Source organism: Oncorhynchus clarkii, chromosome 4 (assembly GCF_045791955.1).
Source record: "Oncorhynchus clarkii lewisi isolate Uvic-CL-2024 chromosome 4, UVic_Ocla_1.0, whole genome shotgun sequence".
Taxonomy (NCBI): Eukaryota; Metazoa; Chordata; class Actinopteri; order Salmoniformes; family Salmonidae; genus Oncorhynchus; species Oncorhynchus clarkii.
The window spans coordinates 9,817,646-9,835,169 of record NC_092150.1 but is presented as its reverse complement, the minus strand read 5'-3'; the positions used below and the strand labels follow the sequence as shown (position 1 = coordinate 9,835,169).

Sequence of the window (17,524 nt, the reverse complement as noted above, 5' to 3'; positions counted from 1 at the left end):
CAACTGTTGGCTAATCTTTAAGGAATTGTTGTATCTTGTTGTTATAGATCATATGCTACTGTTGGCTCATCTTTAGGTATTGTTGTATCTTGTTGTTATAGATCATATGCTACTGTTGGCTCATCTTTAGGTATTGTTGTATCTTGTTGTTATAGATCATATGCTACTGTTGGCTCATCTTTAGATATTGTTGTATCTTGTTGTTATAGATCATATGCTACTGTTGGCTCATCTTTAGATATTGTTGTATCTTGTTGTTATAGATCATATGCTACTGTTGGCTCATCTTTAGGTATTGTTGTATCTTGTTGTTATAGATCATATGCTACTGTTGGCTCATCTTTAGGTATTGTTGTATCTTGTTGTTATAGATCATATGCTACTGCTGGCTCATCTTTAGGTATTGTTGTATCTTGTTGTTATAGATCATATGCTACTGCTGGCTCATCTTTAGGTATTGTTGTATCTTGTTGTTATAGATCATATGCTACTGTTGGCTCATCTTTAGGTATTGTTGTATCTTGTTGTTATAGATCATATGCTACTGTTGGCTCATCTTTAGGTATTGTTGTATCTTGTTGTTATAGATCATATGCTACTGTTGGCTCATCTTTAGGTATTGTTGTATCTCGTTGTTATAGATCATATGCTACTGTTGGCTCATCTTTAGGTATTGTTGTATCTTGTTGTTATAGATCATATGCTACTGTTGGCTCATCTTTAGGTATTGTTGTATCTTGTTGTTATAGATCATATGCTACTGCTGGCTCTCTGGGTTGTATTTTCAGATTATCACAGCATGTCAACTCTGAGTTAGTCCTGATGGGTGATCTGAATCAGGATTGGTTAACATCTAGTTCTGATCATCTCAAAATTCTATGCAATACCTACAATCTCACTCAGATTGTCAACAGTGTAATGAGGTTGAATATAAAGTATCCTCTGAAATCCTCTTTGACTGATTGGATTTTAACCAATACTCTTCATTATTTTAATGCTTCTGGAATTTATTTTTTTTTACAAATGACATAAATCAAATCAAATCTAATTTTATTTGTCACATACACATGGTTAGCAGATGTTAATGCGAGTGTAGCGAAATGCTTGTGCTTCTAGTTCCGACAATGCAGTAATAACCAACAAGTAATCTAGCTAACAATTCCAAAACTACTACCTTATAGACACAAGTGTAAGGGGATAAAGAATATGTACATAAAGATATATAAATGAGTGATGGTACAGAGCGGCATAGGCAAGATACAGTAGATGGTATTGAGTGCAGTATATACATATGAGATGAGTATGTACACAAAGTGGCATAGTTAAAGTGGCTAGTGATACATGTATTACATAAAGATGCAGTAGATGATATAGAGTACAGTATATACATATACATATGAGATGAATAATGTAGGGTATGTAAACATTATATTAGGTAGCATTGTTTAAAGTGGCTAGTGATATATTTTACATAATTTCCCATCAATTCCCATTATTAAAGTGGCTGGAGTTGAGTGAGTGTGTTGGCAGCAGCCACTCAATGTTAGTGGTGGCTGTTTAACAGTCTGATGGCCTTGAGATAGAAGCTGTTTTTCAGTCTCTCGGTACCAGCTTTGATGCACCTGTACTGACCTCGCCTTCTGGATGATAGCGGGGTGAACAGGCAGTGGCTCGGGTGGTTGTTGTCCTTGATGATCTTTATGGCCTTCCTGTGACATCGGGTGGTGTAGGTGTCCTGGAGGGCAGGTAGTTTGCCCCCGGTGATGCGTTGTGCAGACCTCACTACCCTCTGGAGAGCCTTACGGTTGTGGGTGGAGCAGTTGCCGTACCAGGCGGTGATACAGCCCGACAGGATGCTCTCGATTGTGCATCTGTAGAAGTTTGTGAGTGCTTTTGGTGACAAGCCAAATTTCTTCAGCCTCCTGAGGTTGAAGAGGCGCTACTGCGCCTTCTTCACGATGCTGTCTGTGTGGGTGGACCAATTCAGTTTGTCTGTGATGTGTACGCCGAGGAACTTAAAACTTACTACCCTCTCCACTACTGTTCCATCGATGTAAGTGATCACTGTGCTACTGCCTGTGTGAGAGATGGTAAAATTCCGAAGCATTCTCCACATGTCATTACGAAAGGACACTGGAAGGGGTTTGATAATCAAGGTTTTTTACATGATGTATCTATCTATTGAATGGAATGAATCCCTGATGTTGAACTAGCCTTTTGTTACATGCACAACGTATTCCAGGATGTATGCAATAGGCCCCTTTAAATAAATTCAGGTTTAAGGGCAGAGAGAACCCCTGGTTTACTGAGGAACTTACTAAAATCATAAGGGAACAAAATGCTATATGGGCTAAAGCAAGAGGGTCAGCGGGTGATTGGATGGCTTTTAAACGTCTTTGAAATATGGGCGTGGCTTTGATCTGAAAAGTGAAAGCAGACCACTACCTGAAATCTACTTCAGATCATTTAAATAATCCCTCCACATTTTGGCAAGAAGTGAAAGGTTTGGAGTGAAAAGAAGATTCACAGCTTCCCAAACTATTGTTGGTGGACACTCAGGTTGTAACTGAGAGAACCTCCATTCTGAAAGCTTTGAATAAGCATTTAATAGATGCAGGCAGTTTTCGCCAGGTTCTCCTTCTCACCCTTCTCTGGTTCCGAAGTGTGTAAAGCCGTGAAAGAAATTGCTAGAAAGAAATCCCCTGGCCCTGATGAACTAGACCCCCGCTTCCTCCACCTAGCTGCTGACATCATTACTCCCCCCTATATGTTTTTAGCTCACGCTTGACGTTAAGGAAATCCCCAAGTTATGGAAATCTGCTTTTGTACTGCCTCTCCTGAAAGGTGGAGATCCTTCGCTACTTGACAACTATTGACCCATATCAATATTGTTTGTACTGTCAAAGGTACTGGAGTCCTTAGTTAGTAGGCAGCTGAAGGCCTACCTCCAAGAAAACAACATCTTAAATGGAATGCAGTCAGGCTTTAGGTCTGGCCACAGCACTGTTTCAGCAACATGGACGGTTTTAAATGACATCCACTGTGCTCTTGATAAGAAGTGTGTCTGTCTTTATTGATTTGTCGAAGGCTTTTGACACCATGGACCATGCTGTGTTAGTGCTAAGGTTAAATTAAGAGTTTCTATATTAGTTTCTTCTCACGAGAGTGCAAATTAGATGCTTCTCCAACTACTTGGTGGAATTACAGGTCATGATCTAGATTGGTTTTTAAATTACCTATCAAATCATACACAATGTGTAATGGAGGATGGTTATAAATCCATAGAGTTGTGCTCAAGTGTTCTGCAAGGTTGTATTTTGGGCCCACTATTGTGTCTTTTGTATATCAACAACATTGGGTTATCAGCAGATGTTCATTTTTATGCAGATTATACTGTTCTTTATTCAAGTGGTAGTAGTTTATCTTTATCTTTTGAAAATGCCCTAAGAGCATTTAACATCATACAACAGAAACTGTATGATTTGAAGCCGGTTCTGAATTTCAAATGCCAGGCATGTTACTAATCATGTCATTGCTACATTGGCTGGACATAGTATAGAGCCAGTCAAAGTGTATACATATTTGGGTGTGTGGGTTGATGTCAAACTGAGCTTCACTGTTCATGTGGAGAACTTGATAAGGAACTTGATAAGGAAGCTCTGGCTGAGAATAGGTTTTTATTACTGGCATAAGGCTTGTTTTTCTCTGGAGGCCAGGAAGGAGCTGGTACGATGTACATTACTGGCAGTTTTAGAGATGTTATATATATATATATATATATATATATATATGCAGGCCTCAACCACTACCCTTTATTCAGTATATCATTCAGCCCTCAGGTTCATTACCAATCAAAAACGTCAAACACATCATTGTGATCTCTACAGCGCCATTGGCTGGTCGTCATTGACCTTGCGTAGGCTTAAACTGTAGCAGTAAGTGGTGGCAGAGAAGTCAGGCGCAGGAGAGCAGAACTGGGTAATAACCAAAGATTTATTAAGCAAAACCAACGGCATCCAGAACAACAAGATAAATGGGCACAAAAATAACCCATCGTGTGCTCACGGGGAACGTGCACGAGCACTTCAATAAACAATCCCACACAAAGACATGGGGGGAACAGAGGGAACAGAGGGTTAAATACACAACAAGTAAAAAGAGGGAAATGGAAAACGATGGCTATGAGACCGGCGACGCCGAGCGTCGCCCGAACAAGGAGAGGATCCGACTTCGGTTTATAAGGCTATATTGGGTAAAATGACATTTTATCTTTGTTCTTTTTTAATCAGGTCGGTAAATAAATATCAATTACAGTCTTATTCTCATTTGCTTCTAACAGTAACAAAAATTAGAACAGGTCATGGTAGAAATAGTTTTAGTTACTCAGCTCCGTGGTCCTGGAATTCTCTCCTGAACATTTTAAATTTGATGATCTATATTCGTTGGTGGAGTTTAAACACTTGATCATTGTAAATATAGTAGAGTGTAATTGTCTTTAGGACAGCTGTTTTTTTGTGTTTTTTAACATAATTTGTGTTTTTTAACATAATATGTAATTGTTGTACTGTGTGTGTTTATAGTTTTGTTTAATGTTGTGTTAGTGTATGTAAGTTGTTTTGTCTGAAACGTCAGTCTTATGGCTGGGTGTATGTGTTCTTACGACGGAATGTCTTTGTTTATATGAGCTATGTGTATGAATATTTATATAACAAATCCCCCTCTTCACGTCTATTAGACGTGAAAACTATAGCAGAAAGGTGGCGGTTGCAATCGTGGGTATACATAAGGTGGTGCTCCTAACCTTGTCTGGTTTGCATGGTGGGTCTGTAGGTGTAGTGCTACGTTTGGGACGGGAGTGATTGGAGGGAGTGATATCAGGAAAGGAGTTAGGGACATGTGTAGGGGTTGGTGTATGTGATGTGGCAGGGTGAAATAGTTGTTCAATTAACCATGTGAAAGTCCTAGGGTTACTCCAAATATCAGTATGAATATCACAAATAAGGGACCAGATATCCCCAGCCTCACCCAGAGAGGGAGAAATGTCCCTCTAACTGGGCGAGGTTCCCTTCTCAGGGGAGGCGGAGTTTGATGCCGCATCACCTGAGGAAGGAGTGTCTTCATTTGGAATCGAATTTAGGCCGCTCAAATCAGCTCTGACTTCAGTCAGTGTTCTAGAAGGAATTGGGGCTGGGGTGCAATGTGTAAGGCGGTGTCAAGGTGTGCCTGATTTACCTTTGACCTGGACTGAGTGTGAAGTAACCTCCTTCACTTCGTACGGTCCAGTCCACCTGGGTTCCAGCCACTTTCTCTTGTGGACTGTAACCCTCACCCCGTCACCAACCTTTACCTTCAGTAGTGGCGTGTCCCCCGGCAGCTCCCCCTCCTGGACCTTGTGAACCTGGGTAGAGAGTGCTGCAGCGAGAACCGTCAGTTTTTTCACATAATTAGACATTACAATTTGTTGTACATCAAGGGCGGGCATATGACCTCCCTCCCTTGGTGGACCATGCATGACTCTACCAGTCATTATCCCAAAGCTATCTTAGCTTTTGGTTTGACGTTCCACCAGATTTTGGGATTGGGGCCTGTACACAGATCCAAATATGTGGGTTATGCCAAATCTTTCTTCCACCTGTCTCAGGTGTTTGTTAAATGTGAGCCATTTGTCAAATTGGATTTGTCTTGGGATGCCATACCTGGGTATTAATTTGGTTTGTAGCCACTTAAAGACTGACCTAGCATCCTCCCCTTTTGTTATTATTGCCTCTACCCATTTGGAGAACCTATCTACTATGACTAGGAGATAGAGTTTGCCTTTAGATAAATCTTCGGTGCCCATGTCGGTGTAGTCTATACTAATATCCTGAAAACATGCATTAGGTATTACGTATGAGCCCATTGGTGTTTGATATGGTGTCTTTGGGTTGTGTCTGTCACAACCATTGCATTCGTCACAAAATAAATCATCGTCATAAAATAAGTCAGTCATATTTTTTATGTGAGGGTGCCACCAGATGTGCGAGGCCTTTTTGGAGGGTCTTTAGTTTGCCTTCGTGTGTGGGGCCATGTGTTCCTCATAAAAGTTCTGGGTCCATCAGTGTGGCCTGCTTCATGGGCATGGGCTGAGTCTGTATAGATATTCAGTCTTTCCTTTTCCTCTGATGAGGACCTGCGTCAATCCGATGATTTCAGCTAATTTGGCCGATGCTGGTTGAGGGATGATGGCTGATTGAAGGGTGCCATCACGAGGTGAGCTGTTTTTTCAATAGCTTTTGCTACTGCAGCAACGTATCTGGAGCATGTTGACTGTCCTACCTCAATGTGGTCAAGTTTGAAGAGTAGTACATCAAGACCCTTCTCTCCCCCTCTTGTTTCTGGAATAGGACGGATGAGGTGAATCCTTCCCTTTCAGAAACATCCAACTGGAACTTGTTCTTGTAGTCAGGTGCAGTCAGAGCTGCTGCCGCTGATAGATCTGTTTTCAGGAATGCTATGGCTGTTGATGCTTCAGCCGTCCAGGCCAGGGGTGCATGGAGGTTCCTTGATCGTAGGATGACCGGTGCTGCCACCCCCTCTGGGCCACACCCAATGGTACAACACCTGATAGGTGGGGTCAGGTGCATCATGTCTTCGTCCCAGTCTGCAGTGTAGAGGCAGTCATCAGTTTCTGTTGCATTGAGTGTGCAATGGATCTCAGCTTGGGGAGTCTTATATGGGTGCAGAGTGTAGATTTGAGCTTTCAGTTGGTTGAACTTAAACTGGATGTGAGGGGTGGCAGGCCCTGTGGGTAGGCATTTTAGCCAGTACACTTCTTGGGCTTCAGACAGTGTGGTCATCGGCAGGAGTGGCATCCTCATCATTCTTACTGGGTGCTCAGGTGTTGAAGTGGGAGGGTTGGTTGTAATCTTGCTGCTCCTGCTGCATGTGGCTAGATTCTGGGTGGTTGTATGCTGGCTGTTGCTGATGCATGGGTGTGGGTCCTGGTTGCTGATGTTGCAGAGGTGGGTTTCCCCCTCTGTGTTGTCCAGTGTAGGGACCCCGTCGAGCCCATACTGGGTGTTGTTGTTGCAGGATATACTGCTGTGGGGGAGGGTATTGGGGTGGTTGGGCCCCCCTAGTGGCCGTGAGTGAGGCTGCCTGCTGTTGGATCATCTGAGCGACAGTCTGGGCCACTATTTGGGAGATGTCTGTTTTGGTTCCCGGCTCCTTCGTTTCTTCCGCCACCATCTGTTTCTTAGGTTTTTCTCCTTGTTGTGCTTCCTTCAATTGGAGTTTCAGGAGTTGTACCTGGAGGGACTGCACCTGGCTCTCAGCACCCCCTCTTTCCTTGTTGTGCTGGGTCACATGGTGGTGCACATGCGTATTGAATTGGGTCAGAGGAAGTGCAATCAACCCTACCGTTCCTCTGAGTTTGGTTTTAACATCTCCAGGACACCCGTTGACCACCATTTCCTTCCACATGCTGAGTGTGGTATCAGTGTGATCGAATGGTTCTTCGTGGACCGATCTCCATGTGGTCTTAGCCCTGTCCAGGTATGCTGCAGGTTGCTCACCTGGGTTGATTGTGAAGGAGGATAAGGTGGCATGGTTTCTTTCTGTAGGGTATGCTCTCCGTAGAACTTCCCATAATCTGGTACGGAAGTGGTCTATGGGCAGTGTTGGGGCCCGCCATCCAAGGTCAGCTGCTGTCATGAGGGCCTCCATGGTTCCGTGGTCGGTGGCTCTTGCTAGAAGTGCTTTCATGTCTCCTAGGCAGAGTTGCAGGCCTGACGTAAGTGTCTGCAGTTGATGTAGCCACGCTGAAGCTCCTCCATGTAGGCTAGGCATCTGTCCCATCAGTGTTGTTAAATCAGTCATTTTCCAGGGCTGGTACTCCACAGTGTGTGCATCACCTGGTGTCGGTCGCAGGGGGTACTGTCCTGCCATCTCCTGCTCTCGCTCTCTTCTATCAGCAATTCTGGAGGACCGACGGAGTGTTTCGGACCCCATTGATTCGGTAACTTTGGTTACTGTTCCTCTCATTATGCCTTCCACACGGTAGGCTCCCTCTCTGTTGTTATCCTGGTTAGCTATTAGCTCCCTGAGTTCCTTAGCTCGAGCTATTGATGATTTCAGCAGCTCCTGCATCTTAGTCACGTTTGGAGCTCCCATCGGAGCTGGGGTGAGCACCATGTCAATTTCTTCTTCGTTTTCGATATCCATGTTCTGATGACAGTCCTCCCTATCCGTCTGATAGAAGTGGTTTGAATCTAATCTTGTTTGTAAGTGTCCTCTGGTTTCAGAGGTGAGAGAGTTCACAGAGGAGCATTGCGGCCTCCGTTCCTGGGGGAGGTCTCCTGCTCCTGGAATCCCAGTTTCGAACTGTTCACATACCATATGGCCAGCCGTTATCCCCAGGGTAATTTCCCCTTTTAACTCCCCTTGGTCTATTCTCAGAACTGGAGCCTGTATTGTGGGAGGTGCCCTGGGCAGGAATGGGTTGTGTGACGGGCTCCGGTGATTTTGTCCCTTTGAGTATGGCTGGGGCTGAACTGCCTCCATTGTCAATTGTGGATATAGTGAGGGAGAAACGGCCACAGGGGGAGCCGTGGGCAAGTTCTCAGGCGGAGCTTTAACATCCCCCGACGCCACAATAGCCACGCCCATCATGTCTGGTGTGTTTTTGGGCAGCACCCTCCTACTCTCCTGTATGGCCCATGTACCTATCTTGAGCTCCCCCTCTGCTCTCTCTCTCTCTCTTGTACCTACTTTTTTGAACCTGTGTATGTTGTTTCTCTCCGCCTCACTCGCTTTTGCATGCTCTACTGCGTCCTCTAATTCTGTCTGCATATCTTGGAGTTTCCCCCCTGTAGGTGGTCCTCCGCTAAAATAACCTGCTTGTGTCCATCTTATCCGTAATCCTTTCCACACTTTCTCCACTTTCCCATACTGTTTTTTACCTCCCGCTCTATCAATCATACTCTGATCTAAATAATCATTGAATTTTAGTTTGGGCGTGGTAGCTGCAGACATTTTATCTAGTTCGTCTGATAATGTGTATAATGCGTTATTTAGGTATATTCAATTCTTACTATGTGGTGTTTATTTCTATCGTTGTATGCTTAGCCTGTCCCTGGTCGAGACAAAGGGGGTTATCAGTATGTGACGCCCGCCACGTGTGTATTTCACCGGTATTTTATTTGAATTTGTTCAGCGATTCGTTTAGGTATTTTCTATAAATGATTCTGCGATTTCCTTTTGGAACAATATATCAGTGAATATATGCGGTTCTATAACAATTTTCAGAGTAATTCTAGCTCTTTAGGAAATATAGATAGAATTTCTAGACAACTAAGAGTTGTTCAGTGAATTATTTAAATACTTTCTGTAAACAATTCAGTAAATTCCTTTATGAACTTATATCAGTAAATTCGAGCGATTCTATAGCAATTGTCAGAATAATTCTATATATTTAGGAAATATGGATAGAATAGAAAAACCCCAAAATCAGTGTGTAGCTTTTAGCGTCTGTAAAACAAAGTCTGTACTAAGCTCGGCGGCTTATTTAAATACTTTCTAGAAACAATTCAGTAAGTTCCTTTATGAACTTATATCAGTAAATTCCAGCGATTCTATAGCAATTGTCAGAATAATTTTAAACTTTAGGCAATATCAACAGGAATGAAAAAAAACGAAAATCAGTATTCCAGCCCGGCTGCTGTCAAAGTTGCACGGCCATTCGATACTAAGGTGGCTTTGTCTTTCAGCACGTGTGCCTAATAGCCCAGTTACGTGTCCCAACCTACTCCGCGACAAACGTTTCTTTCAATTTAATTTCCCCCATCTCCAAATCATGGAATGTCAACTCTGGTTCATATTATGTTTATTGTTTGATGTGCAATAGCCACATCATTCCCGATCTCTGTCTTGTGGAACGCCAAACTTACATATCCTGTATCTACTCGACTACACCTCTTACAAAACCTATTAAATAATACACAGCTTTTTTAATAGGGCATTTTTCATGCAGATTCATTCAATCCAACCACACCTCCACAAGACCTATTCGATGTTATGTGTATCAACAGGAGATTTTACTTGCAGATCCGGTTCATCCATAATTCAACTATAACCCCACCTCCACAAGACTATATTCGATAGTATAGAACGTATCAAAAATAGGACATTTTTACTTGCAGATTCGGTTCATCTATAACCACACCTCCACAAGACCTTACTTGCAGATTCGGTTAATCTATAACCACACCTCCACAAGACCTTACTTGCAGATTCGGTTCATCTATAACCACACCTTCACAAGACCTTACTTGCAGATTCGGTTCATCTATAATTCATTCATTCGTATGAAATTCTCATTGAATTTCCAACATCCATAATTGTGTCCATTACGTGTTAAAACACAGCCACTATTTAACGTCACCTCTATACACAACCCAATACATATATAATTAGGACAGTTTTCTATGCAGATTTCAGAACAAATAGGGTCCCTGGAGGAATTTAACACATTGGTCAATCACAATTCACACATTCCTATTAAAATAACTGAGTATAGGCCCATTAATAAGAATATATATATATATATATATTTTTTTTTTTACAAAACAAGATATCTTTAATCAATGTCTTAGGTTCTTATGTAAAAAATTTGGGCACCGATTCATACTCACGCCCAGTACTTTCTGATCAAAATTTGGTTTAGGCTATAATACAATATGCAGATTTCGATATAACGGGCTCTGCTCACCTTTATATAGAGCGCTCCGATCAGATTTCCTGAGGCAAGATGAATGGCTGGGGAAGTCACTCTTCCGTCTGATTTTTTAGCCGTGATCAGTCTCGTCCTCTCACACTAACTTATAATAGATCGAATTCAAGAACAACCAAACTCTGCTACCAATTCTGTTAGTGTTCAAATACTGGAGAGTTGAGACCAAATCACGGACGCTGGACAGAGTGGATTTCAGTTGTAACGAAAGACAGTTTTAATGAGTCAGAGATATCTTGTCCCGCAGTTTTACGTGCACGGACCTAGTTCACATAACTCGGCAAGGAGCCAGGTGAAAAAGAGGCCTATACAATGGTTACATACATTTTTATACATAGAATAAAGTAGGTGGAGTCTTGTCGTTTCGGTCTTCTTGACTGGTCGGAGGGTTGGAGGCGGGCCTTGCTCTAGCCAGAGCGGGCCCCATTGGTGCACAGCAAAAGTTCTTTGCTCTTGGGACCGGCCAGTTAGAGGGAGATGAGATGTGTGTTTATATAAGGAAGAGGGGGTCAGTCTTATGGCTGGGTGTATGTGTTCTTACGACGGAATGTCTTTGTTTATATGAGCTATGTGTATGAATATTTATATAACACTCCCTCCACTGAGACTGACCATCAGTCTGCTGTTCTCTCCCTCCGCTGAGACTGACCCTCAGTCTGCTGCTCTCTCCCTCCGCTGAGACGGACCCTCAGTCCTTGGTCAATCACATCTTGTTTCTCAGCTCAAGGAGCAGTTGGGTAGAGTAGAGGATGGTGTTTTAGCAGATGGATGAGTTGGTAAGAGATGTTAAGGAGTAGAGGATGGTGTTTTAGCAGATGGATGAGTTGGTAAGAGATGTGAAGGAGTAGAGGATGGTGTTTTAGCAGATGGATGAGTGTGTAAGAGATGTGAAGGAGTAGAGGATGGTGTTACAGTGCCTTGCGAAAGTATTCGGCCCCATTGAACTTTGCGACCTTTTGCCACATTTCAGGCTTCAAACATAAAGATATAAAACTGTATTTTTTTGTGAAGAATCAACAACAAGTGGGACACAATCATGAAGTGGAACGACATTTATTGGATATTTCAAACTTTTTTAACAAATCAAAAACTGAAAAATTGGGCGTACAACTAAGCTGGGCTAGACAATCTGGACCGTCTCTTCCTAAAACTATCAGCCGCCATTGTTGTAACCCCTATTACTAGTCTGTTCAACCGCTCTTTCAAATAATCTGAGATTCCTAAAGATTGGAAAGCTGTCATCAAAAGGGGGAGACACTCTCGACCCAAACTGTTATAGATCTATATCCATCCTGCCCTGCCTTTCTAAAGTCTTTGAAAGCCTGTGAACAAACAGATCACCGACCATTTCGTATCCCACCATACCTCCTCCGCTATGCAATCTGGTTTCTGAGCTGGTCACGGGTGCACCTCAGTCACGGTCAAGGTCCAAAACAATATCATAACCTCCATCGATAAAAGACAGTACTGCGCAGCCGTCTCCGTGGCGGAGATCTTTGTGGGCTATACTCAGCCTTGTCTCAGGATGGTAAGTTGGTGGTTGAAGATATCCCTCTAGTGGTGTGGGGGCTGTGCTTTGGCAAAGTGGGTGGGGTTATATCCTTCCTGTTTGGCCCTGTCCAGGGGTGTCCTCGGATGGGGCCACAGTGTCTCCTGACCCCTCCTCAGCCTCCAGTATTTATGCTGCAGTAGTTTATGTGTTGGGGGGCTAGGGTCAGTTTGTTATATCTGGAGTACTTCTCCTGTCCTATTCGGTGTCCTGTGTGAATTTAAGTGTGCTCTCTCTAATTCTCTCTTTCTCTTTCTTTTTCTCTCTCGGAGGAACTGAGTCCTAGGACCATGCCTAAGGACTACCTGACATGATGACTCCTTGCTGTCCCCAGTCCACCTGGCCGTGCTGCTGCTCCAGTTTTAACTGTTCTGCCTTATTATTATTGGACCATGCTGGTCATTTATGAACATTTGAACATCTTGGCCATGTTCTGTTATAATCTCCACCCGGCACAGCCAGAAGAAGACTGGCCACCCCACATAGCCTGGTTCCTCTCTAGGTTTCTTCCTTGGTTTTGGCCTTTCTAGGGAGTTTTTCCTAACCACCGTGCTTCTACACCTGCATTGCTTGCTGTTTGGGGTTTTAGGCTGGGTTTCTGTACAGCACTTTGAGATATCAGCTGATGTACGAAGGGCTATATAAATACATTTGAATTGATTCATCGACCTGGCCAAGGCTTTTGACTCTGTCAATCACTGTATTCTTATCGGCAAACTCAACTGCCTTGGTTTCTCTAATGACTGCCTTGCCTGATTCACTAACTACTTCTCAGATAGAGTTCAGTGTGTAAAATCAGAGGGCTTGTTCTCCGGACCTCTGGAAGTCTCTATGGGTGTGCCACAGTGTTCAATTCTAGGACCGACTCTTTTCTCTGTATATATCAATGATGTCGCTCTTGCTGCGGGTGATTCTTGAATCCACCTCTACGCAGATGACACCATTCTGTGTATATATCTGTCCCTTCTTTGGACACTGTGTTAACAAACCTCCAAACAAGCTTCAACGCCATCCAACACTCCTTCCGTGGCCTCTAACTGCTCTTAAATGCTAGTAAAACGAAATGCATGCTCTTCAACCGATTGCTGCCCGCAACCGACCAGCATCACTACTCTGGATGGTTCTGACTTAGAATATATGGACAACTACAAATACCTAGGTGTCTGGTTAGACTGTAAACTCTCATTCCAGACTCACATTAAGCATCTCCAATCCAAAGTTAAATCTATAATTGGCTTCCTATTTCGCAACAAAACCTCCTTCACTCAAATTGCCAAACATAACCTCGTAAAACTGACTATCCTACCGATCCTTGACTTTGGCGATGTAATTTACAAAACAGCCTCCAACACTCTATTCAACAAATTGGATGCTGTCTATCACAGTGCCATCCGTTTTGTCACAAAAGCCCCATATACTACCCACTACTGCGACCTGTATGCTCTCGTTGGCTGGTCCTCGCTACATAGTCGTCACCAACCCACTGGCTCCAGGTCATCTATAAGTCTTTGCTAGGTAAGGCTCCACCTTATCTCAGCTCACTGGTCATCATAGCAACACCCACCCACATTACGCACTCCAGCAGGTATATTTCACTGGTCATCCCCAAAGCCAACACCTACTTTGGCCTCCTTTCCTTCCAGTTCTCTGCTACCAATGAATGGAACGAATTGCAAAAATCGTTGGATATAAGTTGGAGACTTATATCTCCCTCACTAGCTTTAAGCGTCAGCTTACAGAGCAGCTTACCGATCGCTGCAGCTGTACACAGCCCATCTGTAAATAGCCCATCCAACCAACTACATGTACCTACCTCATCCCCATATTGTATTTTTTTTCTGCTCTTTTGTATACCAGTATTTCTACTTGCACATCCTCATCTGCACGTACAGTGGGGAGAACAAGTATTTGATACACTGCCGATTTTGTAGGTTTTCCTACTTACAAAGCATGTAGAGGTCTGTAATTGTTATCATAGGTACACTTCAACTGCGAGAGACGGAATCTAAAACAAAAATCCAGAAAATCACATTGTATGATTTTTAAGTAATTAATTTGCATTTTATTGCATGACATAAGTATTTGATACATCAGAATAGAATAACTTAATATTTGGAACAGAAACCTTTCTTTGCAATTACAGAGATCATACGTTTCCTGTAGTTCTTGACCAGGTTTGCACACACTGCAGCAGGGATTTTGGCCCTCTCCTCCATACAGACCTTCTCCAGATCCTTCAGGTTTTGGGGCTGTCGCTGGGCAATACGGACTTTCAGCTCCTCCAAAGATTTTCTATTGGGTTCAGGTCTGGAGACTGGCTAGGCCACTCCAGGACCTTGAGATGCTTCTTACGGAGCCACTCCTTAGTTGCCCTGGCTGTGTGTTTCGGGTCGTTGTCATGCTGGAAGACCCAGCCACAACCCATCTTCAATGCTCTTACTGAGGGAAGGAGGTTGTTGGCCAAGATTTTATGATACATGGCCCCATCCATCCTCCCCTCAATACGGTGCAGCCGTCCTGTCCCCTTTGCAGAAAAGCCTCCCCAAAGAATGATGTTTCCACCTCCATGCTTCACGGTTGGGATGATGTTCTTGGGGTTGTACTCATCCTTCTTCTTCCTCCAAACACAGCGAGTGGAGTTTAGACCAAAAAGCTCTACTTTTGTCTCATCAGACCACATGACCTTCTCCCATTCCTCCTCTGGATCATCCAGATGGTCATTGGCAAACTTCAGACAGGCCTGGATATGTGCTGGCTTGAGCAGGGGGACCTTGCGTGCGCTGCAGGATTTTAATCCATGATGGCGTAGTATGTTACTAATGGTTTTCTTTGAGACTGTGGTCCCAGCTCTCTTCAGGTCATTGACCAGATCCTGCCGTGTAGTTCTGGGCTGATCCCTCACCTTCCTCATGATCATTGATACCCCACGAGGTGAGATCTTGCATGGAGCCCCAGACCGAGGGTGATTGACCGTCATCTTGAACTTCTTCCATTTTCTAATAATTGCGCCAACAGTTGTTGCCTTCTCACCAAGCTTTTATACAGGTAACGAGTTCAAACAGGTACAGTCAATACAGTTAATGAGTGGAGAACAGGAGGTATTCTTAAAGAAAAACTAATGGTCTGTGAGAGCCGGGATTCTTACTGGTTGGTAGGTGATCTAATACTTATGTCATGAAATAAAATGCAAATTAATAACTTAAAAATCATGCAATGTGAATTTCTGTATTTTTGTATTTTTGTCTCTCACAGTACCTATGATAAAAATGACAGACCTCTACATGCTTTTTAAGTAGGAAAACCTGCAAAATTGACAGTGTATCAAATACTTGTTCTCCAAACTGTATATCACTCCAGTGTAATTTGCTAAATGGTAATTACTTTTTCGTTATTGGCCTATTTATTGCCTTTACCTCCTTACTTCATTTGCACAGACTGTATACAGATTTTTCTATTGTGTTATTGACTGTACGTTTGTTTATCCCATGTGGAACTCTGTGTTGTTTTTGTCGCATTGCTTTGCTTTATCTTGGCCAGGTCGCAGTTGAAAATGAGAACTTGTTCTCAACTGGCCTAAAATATATATGTAATATTGTGACATAGGGCCCATAGAGAGGAAGGTCTATAATATTGATGGTCCCTTTACAATGTGATATTTATTCGTTGCTAGGTGAATGTTTATAGTTTTATGGTTGGCATACATGTATCAAGGGGTTGAGACTGAACTTTGGACTCATTAAAGGGCATTCAGAATGATAATAGTGTTTGACTTTTTAAAATGGTCATACATTGGAGCAAACTCAATATATACTCAAGGTTTGTGTTCATATTTGTTCTGCCGTGGATCCATTTAATTTGACTGATCTCATATTCAAACAGCCTTAGTTCATACTGTATCATTAATGATTTGTTTATCAGACAGTCACCAACAAGTTGTTCTAGTCTTACCTGTTTCTCAGTCCTCTCTGCTGCAGCTGACACTGTATCATGGCTTTTATGTTCATCCATTGTACACAGCATACAGATACACTGCTGATCGGTACGACAGTAAACCTCCAGCAGTTTGTCATGATGAGAGCAGATCTTCTCCTGTAGTTGTGTGGTGGCTTTGACCAGCTTGTGCTTCTTCAAAGCAGGAGATTCATAGTGAGATTGGAGGTGAGTCTCACAGTAAGAGGCCAGACACGGCAGACAGGACATGAGGGCTTTCCGCTTTCTACTTCCAGTGCAGATGTCACATGCCACATCTCCAGGTCCACCATAGCACAGAGCAGGAGGGGGAGCAGCCTGGAGTCCTGTTTTCTTCATTTTCTCCACCACCTCAGCCAACATGTTATTTTTCTTCAGATTAGGCCTTGGAGTGAAGGTCTCTCTGCACTGCGGACAGCTATAGACCCCTTTCAGAACTTCCTGATCCCAGCAGCCCTCAATACAGCTTCTACAGTAATTGTGTCCACATGGGATGGTGACTGGTTCCTTCAGTACATCCAGACAGACAGAACAACAGAACTGGTCCTGGTCCAGCTGAACTCCCTGCTGAGCCATTTGGATGGATTTTCACTCTCACACAGACAGACGACACAAAGACTCAGATCAGTTTAATTTCTTCAGAAGAGAGTTTGTGGGAGGGGGAGGGACTTCCCGGTTCTGACAGAGGGGTGAGAGTAGAGGGAGGGACGGAGGGAGGGATGGGTGCTGAGAGGGATCCAGTGAGGTAGAAGTTAGAGGAAGGGAGGGAGAGATAGAACTGCATGCGAGGTCTAGAGTAATTGCCTCTGGCCCCCTCTCAGTTTAGAGGAGTGATGAGCTCTAAGGTGGAGTCTCACAACTCAATCGCTGGTTGAAAACTGTTTTCTGCCGCTCCCAAAATATAGAATTTGTAGATAATTGGCTCTCTTTCTGGGACTCACCCACAAACAGGACCAAGCCTGGCCTGTTGAGGAGTGACGGACTCCATCATAGCTGGAGGGGTGCTCTCATCTTATCTACCAACATAGACAGGGCTCTAACTCCCCTAGCTCCACAATGAAATAGGGTGCAGGCCAGGCAGCAGGCTGTTAGCCAGCCTGTCAGCTTAGTGGAGTCTGCTACTAGCACAGTCAGTGTAGGCAGCTCAGATATCCCCATTAAGACCGTGTCTGTGCCTCAACCTAGGTTGGGCAAAACTAAACATGGCGGTGTTTGCCTTAGCAATCTCACTGGAATAA

At 43.4% G+C, this 17,524-nt stretch overlaps 1 pseudogene; it reads right to left on the bottom strand.

Moving 5' to 3' along the window:
* The window catches only part of LOC139407489 (E3 ubiquitin-protein ligase TRIM47-like), a 56,841-nt pseudogene extending 39,979 nt beyond the window's left edge, over positions 1-16,862 (bottom strand).
* Between the last annotated feature and the right edge of the window lie 662 nt (positions 16,863-17,524).